The sequence below is a fragment of the Lygodium microphyllum genome, chromosome 12, assembly GCF_053477565.2.
Source record: "Lygodium microphyllum isolate KBCC chromosome 12, Lygodium_microphyllum_v1.1.10, whole genome shotgun sequence".
In the NCBI taxonomy this organism is placed as follows: domain Eukaryota; kingdom Viridiplantae; phylum Streptophyta; class Polypodiopsida; order Schizaeales; family Lygodiaceae; genus Lygodium; species Lygodium microphyllum.
This window is the reverse complement of record NC_141146.1, coordinates 3,335,172-3,341,827: the sequence shown is the minus strand read 5'-3', so window position 1 is coordinate 3,341,827 and position 6,656 is coordinate 3,335,172.

Sequence of the window (6,656 nt, the reverse complement as noted above, 5' to 3'; positions counted from 1 at the left end):
TAACTAGATTCATTAGCAAAGGATATGCTTGTTACGTCCATATGTTGATAGTTGTGGACATTTGTAAGCTCAAAGATGTAGAAAGAATAACACACTGATGTTTTAGCAAAGTATAGTAACACCAAATGTGCATCACTCTAATAGGTTGGGATATACTTGAGTATAGGGCATACTTTATCATTGGATTGCCTTCCTACAAGATGTTGCAAATGCTAGATACTTTCCTATAATAGCAATTTTCATAAAAGTGCAACATATGATGCCAAAATTTGCACGGAATTCACAAGAGCTAGAATGAAACATTTGGAATAAGTGGAACTAAAATCCATTATACTATATGGAAAGTACTTTTCTAGAAATGGATTTTTTCATTAAAATTTCAAAAGAAAGTTTAGAAACTATTTGGGGCTACCAAAAAGTTGACAACTTTGATCCATTTGTTACTATGAAGATTGTTTAAGCAAATATATTTTATCTTGCTGAGGCTCTTGATTAGGGAAACCTTAAATGACATGTAGTGTCTAATGGAATGGAGATTGGGCATAAAGACATATGTATTAACTTATTTTGACCTAGGCTAGTTTTATTGTTATGATCTTGTGTTGCCTGCACACTATGTTGAAATGATTTGTTTTTAGCATTCATCACTCAAGAGAGCATAATTTTTCTAGAGGATCTGAATGACCTTAATATTTTTTCTATGTGAAATTAGTGTAAACCTAACCCTTATCCACAATACGGAGCAAAAAGGATCATGCTGAGACTACGCTTTGCCAGACACACTTGCATCGTATGAGCAGCTCCACGATACAATGTGAATAGGACTTTACGAAGATTTGGCTTCGTTGCTCTCACATCATATCAACTTATCCTCTATGTGTCATATGAATGATACCTCCAAGGAATAGTTTTTTATTGCTCTTCTTGTCATTTTCTATCAAGCATTGAGGGCAAGGACAAAGTAGATAGCAAGGAAAGTTTATATAGAGAGCAAGGATAATGGACAAGCGGCAAGGCCATTAGGTTGTACACAATATTAGATAGCTAAACTATAATATGTGCATTCTTGACAACAAAATTTAGGGAAATTTGGGCTTACTAAGTTGGTTTTCCTTGCCTATTGACAAACTCCATGTCTTAATCCCACCATCCTTAGTAATCTTTTAGATGATCAAATGGGCAGACCTTTCTTAGAAATGGAAAGTATATGAAGCATTTATTGTCTCATAATAAAATTATAGAAGTAATTGAGAAAATAATCCACAGTGAGTCCCTTGTAGTCACATGTAGCATTAAAAATGTTTCAAAGACTACACAATGTAAATGACTAAGAAGGATCCTTTAGGAGTGACAAGTTCTCTGGATTGATCTAGTTAGTTAATGCATATTGTGGATATATGGGTCCTATCAAGACTAGATGGTACAAGTTTCCACTTTATAGCACTTCTTCTCCAAAGCTACTTCCATGCTACTTATCTATTTAGCTTGTATTTCATAGATTCTCATGGTAATGAGAGGTAGGTAATATTTAAATGAGAATAAGAATTGGTATATTGTATACCAATGAGTCAAGAGAGATGCAACTTTTCACTACCTTCAAATATTTGCTAGGGGGAAAATGGCTCTTTGTCTACTTTCTATTGCCATTACCCATGTTGACACTAGCAAGCATAAGACAATTTTGTCATCGGAATTAGATTTCAACCCGATCAAGTAGATGCAAAAAAGCTTGAAAGGATTAAAGGTAGAATTGACCAAAACACCTAACCCCAGGATGAAATGTTAAACACCCTTTATGTCAAAGGCTTCCATAAGCCACCTCAAAGAGCTTTTGTATTTGATGATTTGTCTGGAAATAATATAGATCCTTTTTACAAGAAAGATCTTAGTTTGGAATAATTCCTATCAAAAGATAAATCTGAAAAAAAATGAAAAAAAAATCCACAAAGTCAGTCCAAAAGATCAAGATGATGACATTAGTGATTTAGACTTTGATTTGAATTTAGAGACAGAAACTAGAAGTGAGGAAGATGACTAATTTGAGGATGAGGAGGATTAAAAAACCTAGCAAGTCCAAGAAGAAGGAAAAGGGCAAGAGACCCTCGAAGGGCAATCAAAAAAATGAGGCTAAGAATCTATGGTATACAAAATACAATAATCCAAGCCATGTACAAGTTGAATACGTCTTGAATCAGTGATGGTGTTGCATTTGTATTATGGTCACTTCGGGGCCACTCACAATACGAACTACTACTTGTATGATGGTAGATATCAAATGGCCCATCCTAGAGGACGATAAGATAATGCAACATCCTAGTCTAGCCAATGGAACCTAAGCAAACCAATCAAGCTTAAACACCCATAGTAGCTTATACTAATTAGGAGCATCAACAACCTGGTGGTGGCCATGGCATATGTGGTAGGGGAGGAGAAAGTCAATGAAATTTTTGGCCATTTTCTAAACATTATTTATTTTGTATGAGGAAAGGGCACTAGAGATTAGAGTGTCCCAAATACAATGCATATGATGCCTAAAGAAGGCAATGACAAGGTCAGAGGCATCCATGCTCTGGGCTAACACATTGAAAATCAAGGAGCTAATGGAGCTAGATTTCCATGTGGTAATGTGATCTAGGAAAAACTTACAAGGAAGTAGCATTGCAACCCACATGCACTTTGTAGGTAGAGCATGAGAGGATATACCATCAAGTGATTGGACATGAAGAGCAAGCCAACTGAGATCGTGATGAAATATTTGCCTAGTGAGTTTTGGTCTGTATGTTCAACTTGCAAGATGTTTTGGAAATTTATGGGTGACAAAGAGTTATCTATAGCAAAATGATGGTTAGGATGATAAAACCCTAGTAAGAGTGAATAGAAGCCATAATGTGTGATGAATTATCCATAGAATAGCTAGTAGCATGATGCAAAAACCCCATCGGTTCAAGGAGTAAAACCACGTGTGAAAATAAATCCACATCCAAGTTGTGGATGGAATTAGCAAACCCAGAGAATGCCATGGGCTCAGAGATTGCAAAATCTAAGTCATAGTAGGAGAATGGTTGAGAAGGACCAAGCTCGAAGTAAGATAAAACCAAAAAAGTTGTGAACGAGAATCCACAACCCAATGGTATCACCAAAATTTTATCCCCAAAGGCATGAACCCCACACAATGCAAGGATTGATCTACAGTTTCATAGTTCGGAAGTCTCTCCTAGAATAGTACTAAATAAGCATGTAGATATTCATCTTGGAATTTATAAAGGTAAGTATCTAGAGGTTTATCCTAGTAAACATAAGAGTAATACACTAAAATTTCATCTCGGTAAGTAGGAGAGAAAGAATCATACATACTAGGAGTTGTGATAATTCCAAAGTCATCTAAAGAAACAATCAAGTGGGGACTAGTTAATATCACTATACCATTAGGACATCTTATAAATATTGTACTAGCTTTCAAGGACCACCCTATTGAAGCTTATCCACCTAGATCGGCTAGTATTACTAGAGCCCCAAGCAATGGCTGTGACTGCAACTACTCTAAAGGAGATAGCTCGAAGGGTTCAGTAGGAGAGCGAGTACCACTAGGCCCATTGTCTGATCCAAAAATTCCAGTACTCCTTGCTTTGTGAAAGGATAGAATCATCCAAAATGTCCTACTCAATAGCAGATCTGGTGTCAATATCATCATCTTAGCAACAAACCTATAAGGAATTCAAATTGATGGATTGGGAACTAGCTCCATTTCTAGTAAGAATAGAAAATTAGCAAAGGGTGAGACGGCTTGATATTATCCGCTTTGTGCTTTTTGAAATTGCTACCATTCCCTTCTTGGTTTCTTTAGTTGTTTTGAATATGGAGCATGTAGGCGAGGATTACCACCTCTTGTTGGGAAGTCCCATCCTTGAGGACAATAAGATAATGCAACGTCCTAGTCTAGCAAATGGAATCCTTAGCCAACCAATCAAACTTAAACACCCATAGTAGCTTATGCTAATTAGGAGCATCAATAACTTGGTGGTGGCCATGGCATATGTGGTAGGTGTTGAGATATCGAGCTCTACTCGTGATACGCCAGGGTGACCGTTGTGTATTTATGTCACCGACTTGTCAGTTGCAGACGCGGTTGGTACACCTCCCATGAATAATAGCTACATGATAGCTATCCTTATCTACTCTAGTTCGTGGCTCAGTTAGTATGCCACCTTAGTTAGTTGAGTTTGGTTTGAGACCCATATATAGGGTTCTTCTATTTCTTTGTACTAGAGTTCTTTTGGCTTATACAACTAAGAAGAGGAAAACTGTTTTCAGCCTCCACCCTTGTGAGTATTCCCCCATTGTGCAAGCAAGAAAGCTACAAGTGAGACTCCTTCCTTCTCTCCCACAATCTTGACATGGTATCAAAGCCTTGTTCGTGGTAAGGAGCTCAAGAAAGCAAGCCAAGCTCGCGGTGTTCTGGTAAGAGGAGCAGTGTTGCTTTCATTTTCTGTTTTGGGAGCAGATCTCTACAGGTAGCACAGCCGGAAATTGCAGGAGTGCATTGTCTCAGGTTGAGACGCCCTTCGCCCTGAAGCAAGAGGGCAGTATATGCTGCGGGTAAGAGCTTTAGCTCTTGGCGACCCTGTTTTTTTGATTTGAGGCCATTTCGGGCCCTGTTTTGGAGGCGGAAGTTTTCTGCACGCACTCAGGAAAAAGCCCTGTTTTATGCTGTGCGACCACTGTTCTACAGGTCGGTGAAAAGTTACCACAGAAATTGCATCGTATGCTTGTGCGCAGAGACATTGGGAGTTACAGAATCATCCTTGGTTTCTGTTTATGCAAAATTGTCACTAGGAAGTGACTGTGTGGTCATATACCACTTTCGCTAGTTTTGCAGATTTTTCCTTGTGAGGGTGAAGCTGTGGTTTTTGCAGTGACAGAATTTTTTGCAGTGTTCTGTAATGGCATCTGATTCTCTTTCACAGATTGTCACTGAAAAGCTTGACAAGAACAACTTCCAGGCATGGAAGTTTAGAATGACGAATTTCCTTATGGGAAAAGGATATTGGGAATTTGTTGCAGGAAATGAAGAAGAACCAGTTCTTCCTGATGTTCCCAATCAACAGCAAATGCAGGCATTCAAAGCATGGCATGAGAGAGCCAGGAAAGTTATGTACTGGTTGTCTATCAGTATTTCAGACTCTATGATTGTGCATATTCAGGATGCAAGTACGCCAAAGGAGGCATGGGATACTTTGTCAAAAATGTATAGCACAAATACGCAAGCCAGGAAAATGCAGCTCAAGCAAGAGTTGCATAATGTGCAAAGAGAAAATATGAGCATCAATGACTACCACATGAAGGTGAAGAAGATTGCAGATGCACTTGCTTCCATTGGGTCGCCAGTGGAAGATGATGATTTAGTTTCTGTGACCTTGAATGGTCTAGGAAAGGATTATGCACAGTTTCGGACATCCATTTCAGTTCGTGAAAGATTTCCTGATTTTGAGGAGTTGATTACTCTTCTAATTTCTGAGGAACAGAGAAATGGTGGTGCATCTTCTTCAGGAGGAACTTCAAAAGAAGCTGTCTTCTACTCAAATGCTGGAAGAGGTAGAGACAGAGGTAGAGGAGGCCGATTTGGAGGCCGTGGTAGAAATCAGAATATGCAGCAAACTCAAGAAAACCAGTCCTATGGAGGAGGACGTGGTAACTCTAGAGGCAGGGGGAGCCAAAGAGGTCGTGGTGGATGGCAAAGAGGTCAAAATGCAAACAGTAATGTTGAATGCTACTACTGTGGTAAAATGGGTCATATGGCTAAAGACTGCTATAAAAAGCAGAATGACATCATGAATGGAAAACTGCAACAAGGGAATTATGCATCTTCTAGCAGACAGAGTGATGACAGAAATGAGCATTTGTTTATGGTGCAGCACATGAACAATTTTGTGACAAATGCAGAAGAAAGCAACGATGTGTGGTATGTTGACTCAGGTGCATCAAACCACATGACAGGTCATGCAGAATGGATGGAGGATGCAAGGAAAATGGAAAAACCAGGATTTGTGGAGACTGGTGATGATACTGCACATCCGATTGTGCAGATTGGAAAAATTCCTTTGTCTATGCAGGATGGGAAAAAGAAATACCTGTCCGATGTATTTCATGTCCCCAATATCACCAAGAATCTGGTTTCTGTTGGTCAAATGGTTGAACAGGGCTTGCAGGTCAGATTTAATCCTCATGGATGCTTTGTTGAGGATATGAAAAATAAAGGTCGCTTGATAGCAAAAGGAAAGAAGAAGGGCGGAATGTTTACGTTGGATGCAGACATGTCTGAATTGAGTGCAGCAATGTTTGCACATGGGACCGGTGTAGTTGCAGATATTGATATCTGGCATAAACGCATTGGTCATGTTAATGTACAGCGACTTAAATCAATGCAGGCCCAAAATATTGTTGCAGGTTTGCCTAAATTCAAGGTTGCAGAAATGCATAAGGTATGTGAAGCCTGTCAGTTTGGAAAACAGGCAAGGAAACCATTTCCTAGACATATTCAAGAGAGTGAGAAGCCATTGGAATTAATCCACTCTGATGTGTGGACTACTAAAGCTGCATCTCTTGGAGGCTGTCATTATTTTGTCAGTTTTATTGATGACTATAGCAGAAAAGTTTGG